Genomic DNA, 15251 nt, shown 5'->3' with positions numbered 1-15251 from the left:
GAAGGGTGATTAGTTCCTGAAAACTCTTTGGTCTCATAACTGCTCTATGATAACTCAACCAATGCTTTGTTTTTTTCCATTTCTGAAGTAAAATAACATCCATAGTCAAGAACTCCCTGAAATAAGAGATAGAGTAGGGAACAACATCACCTTTTTTATGTTTGCAGAAATAAGATAGGAAACAAGTCAATTCCAAAATATCAGGTCATTTTCCTTAGAACAACATCTAAGTGTGGGGTATTTTATGGTAATGACCATTTATAACCTACTATTCTGAGAACTGAACTTTACAAACACGAAAGCCAACTTGTAAATTTTTCCTGACAGAGAATAACACTGAGCTCCAGAAAGCAGAAAGTATATGGAATAAACATATTTCTGTTATTTGACCATTACAGGAACATTGAGATGGAAAACAAAATCGCCTCTCTTTCTTTCTTTCTCTCTCTCTGTCTCTTTTTTTCTCTCTCTCAGTCTTGAAATAGCTTACTGGGCTGTCTGCCTTCACTCTAGGAAAATGCCATGAACTGGTGGCAGTAGTTGTGGTTCAGTCTATTTTAGATGCCAAGAAAGCAAAGCCTTCACTGAAAATTATAGGGGATGTAAATTTTAAGAATTACAGACTAATGGCTCCCTTCTTCTCCTCGATTGCCTAACAGCCATGTGTGTGAGTGACAGCTATGCATTAACAGCTTGCCGTCCTCCTTCTCAGGAAGAGGTGCCTGATGGCATGTTTTAGATGTGAAATAACTTTGGCTTTAATGGTGGACTATTGGAGATTGGGGATTTCTTTTTTTTTTTTTTATAAATTGGCATTTTTTTAAGTGACAGGAAACTCTAGGATTTCAGATTACTATTATTAATGAACAATGTTTAAATACCTTTGTAAGAGGAATTTTGAATTATAATATATTTAGGAAAGATTTCCACTTATTTTTCTCATGAAAAGTTTTTGAGAAGAAATAATTAAGTTTGCAATCTACTAATGTGGAACTATTCAGAAGCCTTTTATTCTCCGTTTACCAATCCTCTGAGCTGATAGAGAAAGAGAGAGGGAAAAAAAATCGATGTCTATTGGACCATATTGATCAATTAATGGTCTTTGATTTAACAATCAAGCTTCTCCCCCACCCAGGGTTCCAACCTATTAATTTTTTGTCAAGATTTTTTCTCAAGGGCATATGGAACAAGTTGGATTCAAAGAATTCTACCATAATAAGGCTTTGTACCTATAAGATGAACTATGTCAAAGTGTTTGAAATAAATTGATCATCAGCCATTTTTTTAATTTTTGAGCTTAGCTTTAAATGTTTTAGTCCTAGAAAAATCAAGACCAACTCCAACTATAATATTCTGGAGGACCTATATGTATATACTTCATCTTTCACTGCATAGTTTTGCAGAAGAGATTAGCAATGGGGAGAGAAGGCCAGAGATCTAATTGCTTCTGGATCTGTGGATCCAAAAGTTTCATTTTTACTATTGAAGAAAAGAAAAACTTATTTCCTTTCCAAGGTTTACTACCTTTACTACCCCAGTGAATGAATTTCAGAAGCAGAAAAATTTAAGAGCATTTCTAATTGTTTAAACTTACAGACAGAATACAGGTCATCTCTGACAAATAGGATGTAAGGATAGGACATATGATATTTAACTTTTACATGAGGACCAACTGAAGTAGGTTGGTTCTTAACTTTCTAACATAACTTTCTTTAACTTGAGACCATTGCCTTGAGTCTGGATGAAAATTAGAATAAAATTATATATATATATATATATATATATATACACACATAATGTTGATAAATTATATAAAATCTCTCTCAGCATAAAATATTAAAATGAAAATGTACTAGTTTTCAAGAGAAAGTTGTGCATATAAACTGATTGACAAAACTAGGAAGCAAATTCCTTTTTAAAAAGATATTTATTAGGGCAAATAGGTGACAAAAAATTATATAGGAAGATAATTAAGAAACAATTTTTTTTAGACACTTAGAATGGGTCTCACCCACCCACCCCACTTTTCTGGACTAAACAAGGAATAGCAAGGGAGTCTTTCCTGAAAAATATGTCAGGCAAAAGAAGAAAGATGGGAACTCACATAAGAACATCTGTTCTGCAAAGCCACTTGAAAAATAACTGAGTATTAACGTGAAAGAAAATGTGCTCAGCATGAAACTAACCACAAGTAACGTGATAGCAGGGAGGCGGGGAGAGTGACATAAGGCACTTGCACCCTACTGAGAGATCTAAGTTCTGAGTGTCCGAATCCAAGTCACCCCCTCAGCTAATGTGAGAGGAAGTGGCGGCAGGCATTATCCCAGCAAATTGCCCGTGAAGTGGCAGGAGTTGCAACTGAATCAAAATCTAGAGATACAAAAGCCGTATTACAACAAATGAGATCGCAAATAAAATTTCACTGTTTTTTTTTTTTACTTTAGATATCAGATATATTTATAAAATCAAGAAGGAACTTCTTTTAATGGTTCATCTTTTTAAGATAGAGGTAGATTTTCTGAATGTCAATAATACACAAATGTAAAAGTGCAATCTTAAATTGTGTGTTATTTTTAGACTTCCCCTTTCATTTCAATTTCAGAGACAATTTTGAACAATGGGAGAGTGTAATCAAATGCTTTAAATTTCCTAAGATTTTGAAAATGCTTGACTTTTGTATCTGGGATAATAAGAATGCCACCAAATTTGCTCCTATTTCAAAAGAGATAGTCAGAAAGCACCTTTCACAATCTCTTTAATTTGACACTGTTTTAAAATATCATTTGTATATTTAGTTTGTTTATGTGTTCAAGGAAATAGTGAAAGGAGAAAAATGTTAACTTAGTTGCTTTTGCCAATATAATCCCTTTTAAAACTAAAAAAACCCCAAACTATCTAAAGTTGAAATGTTAGCTACTGTTATTGTGCTATTTCCTCTACCTGCAAACAGGTGAAGTCATCAAACAGAATTGCTTTCCCTTAAAGTCACAGGTTTACTTCCTGGGCTACCAGGAAATTCCCTGGTGTTTGTCTTCCTGCTTAAATGTAACCTCTGCACAAAAATCTCAAGAATTTGTGATGTTTGTTCTATTTCCTAAGCTGAGTGGAGAGTTAATAAGCATTGTTTTTTATCATGCTGTTAATCGTACAAGTATGTTATATAAGCACTATTACACATGATTAATATGAGTAAGCTATTTTTTAACAATTCATGTTGTGTTCTTGAACTCACCACTACTTTATAACTATTGTTCTTTCTTCCCCTTTCCTTCTCTATATCCCTTGTTCCCTGCATTCATTAATAAGACATTGAAAGAAAAATAATTTAGAATGTGGAAACCAGACCAGTGTAGAGTACTGGTCCATGCCAAGTTACCAGGCTGATCTTTTCTTAATGTGCTTGTATTGATCGCACCTAAAGACAACAAAAAAATCAAATCTATATTATAGTTTTATACTTCAGAAGTAAACTGTCAAAAATCCAGTGTAACTGATTTTTCTAAGGCAGATGAATCTTATACCTGACAAAATAAGATTATAGATTTCTTTGCAATGAGGGAAAGAGAAAATTTAAAGAACAGCAAGGCTTTGTAAATGGAACTTATAAAAACAGGAATGCTGTTATTGTTAAGGAATTTTTATGGGTCATTGGAATCCTGATTGTCTTCAATGTGCCATTATGGAAGACTTTACTGACAAAGCCACCACTGTAGTTTGGATTCTCTAGAGAGCAGAACCTGAGGAAAAGATATATATATATATGTAATCTTATCACTGGTGGAGCAAAGCAGGGAAGGAGGGAGCCCAAATCAATGAAATATAGAGCTGACCATCACTGTAGGCAACTGGCTTCTCTATACTGTGGAACCTTCTGAGAAGCTTTGTGAAACATCTCTCTGGACCATAACTCTGGGAGAGAAAGAGAAATGCATTTACACTGTAACACAAAAACTGGTAGCTCTTGTTGACCATGAGGCATTTTAGCAAATGGATTTCCTCAGAGTCCTTTGTCTGCTTCTCACCAGAGAAGGCTAGAACTGAAAGACACATGTTGCTATCTCGATGTTGTCAGGTGGCCCCACGTGGGGCTGGCCCGTGTCCTTAATGAAATGGTCACTTCAGTGGTGGCCATACAACACTAGGGGACTGAAGTCATATATAACAGGTGTTCAAAACAGCAAGTTCTGATGTAAATTTGGTAATGATACACAGTCTCCAAGGAAGAATAAAAAAGGACAAAAAAAGCAAGCAATGGAATATGTTGAGAATTGGCAAAGAACACAGACAGGAAGGAGAATCCTTTTTGAAGGAGTGGGACTACTTCATCATTATTCCAGTTAACCACAAGTTAACGTTAATTAAAGCAATTTGAGAACAGAGGAAATATTTAGATTTTAAGGCTCAGTTAATTTTCATTCAACAAACTTTTGTTTAGTGCCTAGTATATGCCAGCCTCCATGCTAGGTATTGATAGGTCCACAAGGTGAGATTCATCTGCCTTCCTCATGAAATCTTGATTCCACTAGGAAGACATACATCAAACAGTGCACTTACTGCTGTTACTCAACAGGAAGTTTGGAAAATGCTGCAAAGGAGAATTATAAGCACAATTGGAATATTTTAGTGTGCTCTTGAAGAGTCCTGAAGCCCAGGAAAGAAACCCTAAAAGTTATATTTATGTAGATACATGAAAGGAGGCAGGAGAAGGTGGTAATTACATGCCATACAGCTGGACTGGCTGCATCCTTCATTGAGTACTATGTATTTCACTTCCCATACACCTCTGACATCCACTCACACTTTTTCTCTCCCACTGCTACATGAGTGCTTGGTGAATGGAAGTAACTGGGAGTAAAGTGGGTATAAAGAGATGAGGCAGAGGAAGTTTTAAGAGAATATCCTTGACAGTTGTGGGGACCAAGACAACATAGTTGAAGGAAGCAGGGCAAGTTAATCTGACTTAAAAGGGAATGGACTGGAGGCATCTTTAGAAGCCTCTTGGGTATCTTTCAAGATCAAAAGTTCAAAATCGTTTTTATGCTATTCAGAAGAGAGGAGGACATGTAGGATCCTTCAGATATTGCCTGCCTATTCACGGAAATTGGAGAAAGCCATACTGGTATATCTTTCCAGAGGACAGGCCTGGGCCTGCATGTGTGTTCAGATCATATGTGTTATATATTTTAACATAAAAACTGGCAGCAATGACTAACTTTTATTGAGGGGTTTGCTCTTATGACTGGTATTACTCTAAATGCCCATCTGTTTTTCACATAAGTCATTTATTTCTCACAACAATTTGAGAGGTGCATGCTTATGTTACCCCCATGTTGCAGTTGAAGAAATTGAAGGCAGAAAAAAATAATGAATTTTCCCATGGTCACCTGCCTAGTGAGTAGCACAGTCAAAAATAGACCCAGACATTCTGGGTCTCATAGACAAGTAAGAACCTAATAAAGACTAGCTGTTACAAACCTCTTCTTCCCCTTTCTCATCATTTTATTAGAATTAAACAAATAAGGTGCCACAAGATTATACAATATATATTCATAAACCCAAGTCTTCTGGATTAGAAAAATGTTAGAAGCAGTATTTTTGAAGGGAAAGAGCATGGATTTTAAAAATTAAATTCTCAAAGCAACTTTCTAACTATCTAAACTTACAATTTAACTTTAATCCAGGAATTATAGCTCTCTCAGCTCTATTTTCTCATCTGTGAAGTGAGGAGTGTTTCAGGTCAATTGTGTGGATTAATGCTTAGCAAAGGTCTTATGCTTAGTAAATATTAATTTTCCTCTCCTTCCCCCTTGTAGCTATTTAGGATTAATTAAGAACAGGATGGAGAGAATTTGACTGGTGTGATCAAACATCTTTATATGGGTACTATTTGACTAGTGAGGGTTCTGCAGAAAAGGATGATTAATTAAAGCTATTCCCATCAATATATTCAGATACACCAAACCAAAGCAATTGATAAGAGGTTCTGAAATAGCTCTACAATCAAGATAGATACATAAATAGTTTGGAATAATTCATTCATTTAGATAACATTATAAATCAATACAGCAAGTTTGAGCACAAAGAAGAAAAATATTTTCTTTCTTTCAAACAAATGTTTAGGATAAAACAGAAGTTGTGGATATCATATATTTTTTGCTAATTTTTTAATGCCCTATAATATGTTATGCTATTTAGTATTTTACTCCCTAGGCATATAGCTGCAGATGGTTCAAAATATTAGCTGGTAAAAATAACTTTTATTAATGTATAAAAAGATTTCAACATCTCTACCATTTTGCCTAAAATTTGTTGCTGTGTTAACTCTTATTCTTGTGGCCTGGGTGCAAGGTAAAGATTATTTGAAATTTCCATATTTCTGAATTTTTCTGGAGGGATCAAAGTTTAAAATATGCATCTGTTAAATAAAAAGAAGTAAACTGACCATACCATCTACATTAAAATATCTTAATATTGGTTTTTATCTGAAACCTAGCCCTCAATAAATATTTAATTTTCTGATGACAAAACAATTATTTAAAGAGACATCAACACTATTGGTCGCAGTGCTTCCATACTAAAATTCCCCAAAAATACAATGCATTATAATTACAACTAAGGTAATTTTATTTGAAGCATTATGGAGGAAAATAAAAGAGTAAATAGAGCAAAATTAGAAAGTTCAGAAGTATATATTTATACAATTTGATCCTTAGATTTTTCCAAGGCAGAAAAAAAAATGTTTGTATTAAGAGAAACTAGAAATTTACTTCAGAATTTTCACCATTAGAGATATCCTTCATTTAAATTAAGTTTCTGTTATTAGAGTGATCGATCTACTCTTTACATTTTTAAACTTTTGATTTTTTACACTCCATAAGCTCTGTAAATGTTACATTTTCTTCATGATTTCATGTATGTCAGTCTACTTTTTCCTAGAGACATAAATCTGTCTTTTAGAATTTCCAAATTTCTTGGAACAGTGGAGTTATTTGTTAGTTTCCTTGTTAAGCTTGTGTTTTCTGCTCTGGAAAAAAGTAAAATAATAATAATAATAATAATTAATAAATAAAAGACAAGTCAGAACTCCATAAAAAAACCCTGAAAATATTTTGGGGGTTTAAGGATGAAGGCAAATGATAATTTTCTCTGAAGGAATATGAAAAATAGAGTCCTGCACCCTTACTCTTCCATTCTATGTCTTGCCTTCTTGTTTCCCCCCTTAGCTGTCATCATTTTGACTATAAACTCTTTATGAATAAATTTTCTTCCCAAGTTTGTCTCAGAGGAGGATATTCAGTCATTTTGTATTCTGTCACTTAAGGAAATTTTCTTCAATTCTTTCTCCTTTCCTCCGCCTCCTTGTCTTCCTTCTTCCCCTTCTCCTCTTCCTTCTTTTCTCCTCCTTCTTCCCCTGCTCCTCCTTGTCCTCCTCTTCCTCTCCTTTGCTTTCTTCTTCTTTGTAATATATCATATAATCTCCAAAGCATATATTGATGTAGTCCTGATGAGCTTTCTGCCATTTTATTGTAGGAATTTTTAAATCACTACAATCACTTTCTTTTCATTAATTTTTAAAAAACCAACATTTACATATTTTAAGGAAATTTTTCAAATACTATTCAATATACTAGTGCAACATTCCTTGCAAATATCCTTTTGTTTAGAAAAGAATTGCCTTACAGTGCCTTAATACTCAGATAAAGAATGCAACAAATTTTGTTGTCTGGATACTTTCTCCATAGAAGACCAGAAGTCGAGAATGACTGTATGCTTTCCTCTCCACTCAAATACGTTGGTGTTGTACAGAAATAGTCAAAACCTTGCTTTTATTCCTTGAATTGCTGTTTCAACACCAGCAGAACACTTTCATTGACTGTTTTCTTAAAATTGCAAAAATAGTCTACTGGTTATAAAAAGTTCAGCATTAAATCATGGGTGACTCACCAATGTTCCTCCTTCCATCTGAGTCACTAGTCAATTGCCATAGTTACCCTTCTGCCCAACTGGGTGGAAGTCCAGCTTTTAACTGGAATTAAAGATGCAATGCCTGCACCATAAGGCTCATTATCTGAGTCTGAAACACCTGCTGCAAGAGAATAAAAGGCAGTCTTGTAACGGATCATTTAATAATTGAGTTAGACAGGAAAAAGCAAATGGCCTTTTGTTGGTACTTGATATCATCACTCATCTTCTCAAAGTGGCAATGGACATAGTAGGAAGATAGTTTCTTGTCGAAGGGAGAAGTATCAAATTCAGTCTGACATAGTATTTTAGCAGTTTTGTCCTTATTCTCAAATATTTAGGATCAGATCTCCCTAAATGCACACAGACATGATTTATTTATTTCATGATTTATTTTCTAAAATGTTCCTGCAGGGCTGACTTATCAACACTCGATGTAATGTTAGACATAGGTGAAAGAGATAAAGTGGATCATGATTCTGTCATTAGCTTTCCAAGGCATACAGTCCAAGTTCAGGTCTTCCTGAGGAACTCTGGGGCTCCATTAACCAAAGTTAGTAGGTTACTGTGAGATTCTCAGATGAAAAGCGTGATTAGATATCTCTGTGGTCCAATTGCAATATAATTGTTACACTGTTCTCCCTTTATTGAGCTGTAATTACTATCTAAAATACTAGCTGACAACAGACCCTGGCAGTAAGCAAAGGGGGCACCATTGGCACGCCAGAATTGAGAATCAGGCTTCAGGATAAATGGTACTCAAATGGCTCCTACAGTTAAGTTGTTTTCAACATAGAACCATTATTTTAGTGCCCAATGGTGGTTTGGTCCTCAGCTAAAAATCCTGTTATATTGACACGGAATTCAGGTCTAAAAGAAAAACCAGAAATAATAAGCAGATTTGTGTCCTATGGTAGATTAATTTGAAATAATTAAGAACAATGTGGAGACTGGAGGAATAAATGATCTTAGTAATGAGAATGAGTGAAAAAGCAGGATATATAGATAAAAATTTGGGCTATATCCTGTGAAGCATAACATTCACACAACAGAGGAAAAAGCCCAAATGTTGAATTGATGAGAACTTACAAAAAATAGCTTAATCAAATTCAGAAAGTGTATGATATTGTTACTTTTTATTTATGTCAGATATTCTTGGCAAATATTTTCTTTCCAAAGTATGTATTTTTTTCTTTTAAGAAGTGTAAGAAGTTTCTTCTTCTGGATAAAAATTCACAAAACACAGATTAGTAGTATAACTTGTAAGCAGAATGAGAACTTGTTTTTGGAGAATTGAGTTAAGCAAAACAAAGCACAGCTCGTAATGACTGAAATTGAAATATATAGAGTAGACTAATGATATGAACATATCTAAAGAAAGATTTAAAACTATGTATATGTGAATGTGTGTTGAGAGATGATTGATTACTTAGGAAAAATAAGGGGAGGAAAAGGAAGCCAGAAAAACTGTTTGGTTATGTCACTCTTCCTAAGCAATAGTATTGGAAGATGTACAGTCGAGGCCTTGAACTTTTGGAAGCTTCCTCTTGGCTGCAGACCTCTTTGTGAGAGGAAGCTCGAGGCTCTCTGAGCCAGTAGAAATGGGATCTTTATACTTATGAATCAGAGAACTACTATTTTATTTTGTTGTTTGTTTCACGCTTACCAAACCCCCTCATAATAGATGCGATTTCTATTTAACTTGTCTTCAGAGGCAAAGAATTCACTAGTCAGACTAACACAAATGTTCTATCCATCTGGCACCTTTGTAATAAATTTATTGACAGTAGTTTTAAACACTAGTTTCTTAGGAACTTTGTGAATGTGAGGCAGCATCAACTCTAAAACATTAGGAAATCAGCTGTCAATCTTGCTAAGTAAGCTGAGAGCAAGACTTCAGATATGCCAAATTTATCTACTATTAGTTGGCCTCTTCCAGGATGATGTTGATGTATATTAATACACACTTCTTTCCCACCAGAAATTGTGCAAATGGAAAAAAAATATTAAAGAAAAGAAACTCTCCTATAGACTTAGAGGACGTTTTGAAGGATATTTTTTTATGTTAGTTAAGGCATCCATAAATACAAATTTTCACTTTCATGCATTTTTTAGCAAACTTGAATGGCTATAACTGGTAAAAATGTGTAATTTATCTGAGGCATGAATTTTAATAGTTCCCATTTTAATGCAAGACTGTATGCAAGATTTAGGAATTTTATAAATTAAATGACTGAATGTCTGAAATTCACACCTCAGTACCTCTATTATCTTCCATGGAGATATAGCTCATCTGCTAAGAATATAATAAATTGTTTATAGATAACTGGTGAAAAATAACTGGTGCTATGGTGGTAAGGCTAACTGCTGGCATTGACAATGAAATTGGATCATGTAATATTTCATTGGAATTAATTTTGTAAACATTTTCCCATATCATTAAACTATTTTAGACAGATTTTTATAGGCTGCATAATTTTCCAGCATATGGACATACCATATTTAATTCAACATTTCACTTAATTTAGGGATCTTTAGCTTATTTCCCACACTTAATATTTTAATAAGGCCTTGGGGTATTTAAATGTAAAGTTTAAATATAAAAATGCTTTAAGGTTACAAACAATTTTCTTAAAATATCTGAATTCTTTTCATTTGCAAAAGGGAGCTGTTTTCAGGTTTCTGGAAATGATTTCCAGATTACAGGGGCTGTTGTATATTGCAGTACATGAAATCAAATATGACTTGGCTTATAGCTCTCCTTGAAGTAAATTCTAAGAGCACTGCCTATCATGATCCCCTTTTCCATCTGACTGGGGACTAGTACTCACTCAAACAAGCAAGATAATTAACCAACAATTTGAGATTCACCTAAAAACTGTGATATACACTAGTATTTAAAAGTATTACTCACAAATACATGTCGAGATTTTAGACAAAAGCTACTATTACATTTCTCACAACTTAACGAAGACAGCAGTTGGGATTGTTTAAATGTTTATTCTTTGATGCTGAGTGTGAACAACATTAGGTTCTATCATTACAGCCTGGAAGAATATAATTCCATTTCTAGTTCCTGAGGTTTTTTGTTTTTGTTTTTTATCTTTCTTTTAAGATGTGAGAGTTTCCTGGTTGCAGACTGTTCTGCCATTTCAGTAAAGTAATATTAGTGCCTTTGATCTTGGCTTTGTAGGATCTTAGGCTCCTTTCCAAAGATGCATTTTATCTCATTTTGTAAACATGTAGTGATAGTTATCGTCTTTTTCTTTCAGAGACTACATATAGTGGACCAAAATTCTCAGAGTCCTATAGTATGGGGATTTTTTTTTAATGTTTAATTGTTTTTAATTCTAAAAGTTAATATATATTTCTTATTTTAATTAGAGTATGCATTACCTTTGATATCCAGAAAAAAATAAGCAAACATTTACCTATGGTTCACTTCTTGAAATAATTATTTTAATACAATACTTTTTACATTTTACAGACTGCTTTTTTCACAAAGAATCAAAAGCACCTTTCAGACATCATTTAATTTATCCTTTTTATTATCTTCTAGAAGTCTAGATGCAAGTTGTATAATTTTAAAATTAATTCCTTAAGTATGTAAAAAATGCTCGTTAACATCTAACACATGAGATTGAATATTTTTCCATTAAGTGAAGATTTTTTCTTGGTCATGATAATTTTTGTTACTTTGGTATTATACTTGAAAGCAAAGATTCTGACATCAGACAGGCTTGGGTCTATAAAATACCAGCTGGTATGATAATTTTATATTTTTTGTATCACAGTTTCCTTATCTACAAAATGGGCAGAATTATAATAAACACTCATATAGTTGTTAAGATGATCACAAAGGTATACAAATTAGTTAGCATTGTCCTACTCAAGTGTATTGATGAAAAGATCAAATATTTGCTGTAATTGCTATATTTGCCAGAACCAGGCTTTATAAACAAGGAAAAAGAAATATTTTATTCTGTCTTTAACTTTCAATATGTGTAGATAACTATAATCAGAATATCGAATGTAGCATATTTATTATTGTTACTGTATTATTACCGTCACTATTATTAAGTGTGTGCAAATGTTCTATGGTTTTGTGTGATGAAGCTAGAATGAAATGTAAGTATATTTGAAATTATAATATTCCGGAGATTTTAATTTTGGCTGGCTATATAAAAAATAAGTGAATTAAAAGCCTAGCCCCACTTTTCTAAAGAATTTCTATCTAACAGATTCACGGAAAGCTTTAGTTATCATTTAGAAACATGATCTGAATTAAGATTCTCTGTGTTATTCACTGGTCTACCTCATGTCTTTTATAGAATTATCTCAATCAATATTAATTGAGGGCTCACAGTGTGTTGGTTCTGGACGAGCTTTTTTAATTTACAAGGCAGAAATGCATTAGATACCTGTGGCATTTTGCATAACTTGAAGTAGTTTCTGATGGTTAGACTTACTCAGATCAATTTCAGTTCTCTTTGTATACATTTAGTTAAACTTTGCTTGATGATTTGTTCATGTAGTCATTCTAAAAACTATGATTAGTGTCATTATGAGTCAAGCACTTTGCTAATATCAGGGGATGCAGAGATGATTTTATTACAGCCCTGACTCTTCAGAAACTCAAAATCTAGTGGTGGAATGAGTCAAGGAAATATGTATTTATACTGATACGTTAAGTGAATAAAGTGCCTTGGGAAAATAGAAGAAAGAGCATTTAAAAAAATAGTTCTATGTGAAAAAAAAAACCATAAAAGACTTGTAAAATGGAGTAGTTTTAAGAAAAATTAATTCTATTAGAGATAATTATAAAAATCTTAAATTAAGCTGAAAGGTAGAACTGAACATCCATGATTCCACTGCTCAAGGGCAATTATTGCCAGCATTTTGGTGAATATCCTCCTCATCCGTGAAAAAATATATGTATACATTTCAGATAACAAGATCATGACAACACACACAATTATTAAAATTAAATGAAATTCATTCACAATTATGTTGCTTAGTGTTTAATACTTTACATTCTTGCTTAACAATTTTTATTGATCATATATTATATAAACAAATGTCCACTTGAAGTGATTTTCTATGAATGACCTAAGTCCCATGATACAAATGTACTGCAGTTTATTTAATTAATTTTATTTTGTGGAACATTTAGGTGCTTTTCAATTTCTCCTACTGCAATGAGCAACCTTGTAGAAGAAAGCTAAGAACATTATTATTTTCATAAGTTAAATTTATTAAAAAAAAAGAATTACCAATAAAATGTTAATGTATTTTAAACACAGTTAAGTATTTCCAGATAACCATTTAGAAATGTAGTCTTTGCTTTAAAATTGTTTACTATTCTAAGGAACTTCATTTATTCATCAAAGTAACATATTTGGGTTTGGTCAAATGTGTGTTTGAATCAAAATCAGTGTTCAGTGAGAAAGCACATAAGTTTCTATGTAGGGGATGCACAACCAGAGAAAATGGCAATGATGTAAATCATGTTAGAGGGCTTTCGAAACAAAACCCATATTGGTCAAATGTTCTGGCATTAAACTATCTTAATCATTTGTAAATACAGTAAGATAACCTGTATATAATTGGAATAGGTTTTAGGTTCCTTTCACTACATTGTCAAACTTTTCTTACACCCCGCTAAGAACAAGGCAGTAGCCATTTTTCAGGATTAAGAAACTCAAACAGTAGCAGAATTGCCATTTAAACCCACTATGAGTGTATCCCATATAAGCAAACACTTCCAAAACGGTCCAAATATTTATGATTAGATACTTCTCAAGTTGTGATTCTTTGTCTCAAATATGAGGAAAACATCCCTTCTTTCAAATAGCTTTGGTTAAGTAGCAGCCTGAATCTTTGAATCTTCACTGAAATTTCTCACTGATAAATGAATGAATGTTGGCGTCTTGATTTTTACTTTTCAAGAACATGATACTGAAAACTGTCTAGAGACAGAAAGTCAGGACTGGGTTCTTTTGGAATATTTAATTCTAATATACACTTATACTTAACTCAAATAATTCTATGCAAGGGTAATCTGCTTGACTGCTAGATTTTACTGCAGGTGGGTTTGGAAGAGAACTAATTTGGGTCCAGGATTAGCTGGATGTGTTAGAAGGAACAATTCTCTAGATTGCTGATTCTGATGTTAATAACCCAGATGTTAGTAAAAGCTGCCAGCTGGGAACACAATGACCAAATTCCCTGCATATGTACTCTAATGATGATGAGTGAATCATTTGACCACAACTAGCATTTTTGGCTTAACTGAATATTAGGGTTTGTAACCTCATTGCTTCAGCTTAAGATACAGTGTAGAGATTTAACAAAATGAATGCTGTTAAAAAATCTGTCTGCGATTAAGTTTTTATTTTAATTCCAGTTAGTTAACATACAGTGTTATATTTACTGTTTGCTATTTTTGTAGATCCAAAATATAACTTCTCTTTGTTTTGGTAGTTTCATAAGAAATAGACCTACATTATGCATAAAAGTCTAGCTTTGTTTAATTCTCCCCCTATAGGAAAATAAGGAAATATATAGTTATCTATAGATGCCAGCCCCCAATCACACCCTTACACAACTCTTAACAGAAATACTTCATGAAATCACTGGAATCAGATATACAAAGACCAACATTTGAGACGATAGTGCTTTGTCTTAGACTGTCCTCTCTTGTCTTTTACATGGCTATCAGGAACTAGATAGATACATTAAAGATACAGTGAAATAAAGTTTCATCAACAAGTAAAAATGAGGTTAGTGCCTACATTAACACTGTTTCCATTTCTGGGTGGATGAACCACGTTAAAGGAATTCAATTTAGAATGCTTGTTATCACTATGCAGCTGATTTAGTTTATTGTATACAGTCTAAAGTTGTATATCTGTCAGACATGGGTGGTTTTTTTTTTCTTTCTTTCTTTCTTTCTTTCTTTCTTTCTTTCTTTCTTTCTTTCTTTTCTTTCTTTCTTTCTCTCTCTCTCTCTTTCTTTCTTTCTTCTTTTTTTTCCATAGTCTGAGAACAATAGCATAGCTACAGTGCCCCATATTTTCCTGCTAATATATTTTACATCACATAGATAAAATCTATTAGGAAAATATTTGAAATTATCCACTAAAATCTGTAGAGTTCAAACTCCAAACTCATAATGGTGGGCTTGTTTATTTGTTCTTTTTTTAGGGGTGGTGAGGAGAAAGGAAATCTATGTAATAATTTTTCAAACTTAATTAATAGTATGTGAATACTGTTCTCAATAGCCCATC

Source organism: Vulpes vulpes, chromosome 7 (assembly GCF_048418805.1).
Source record: "Vulpes vulpes isolate BD-2025 chromosome 7, VulVul3, whole genome shotgun sequence".
NCBI lineage: Eukaryota > Metazoa > Chordata > Mammalia > Carnivora > Canidae > Vulpes > Vulpes vulpes.
The sequence above is the reverse complement of the archived record's forward strand: the minus strand, read 5'-3'. Positions refer to the sequence as shown.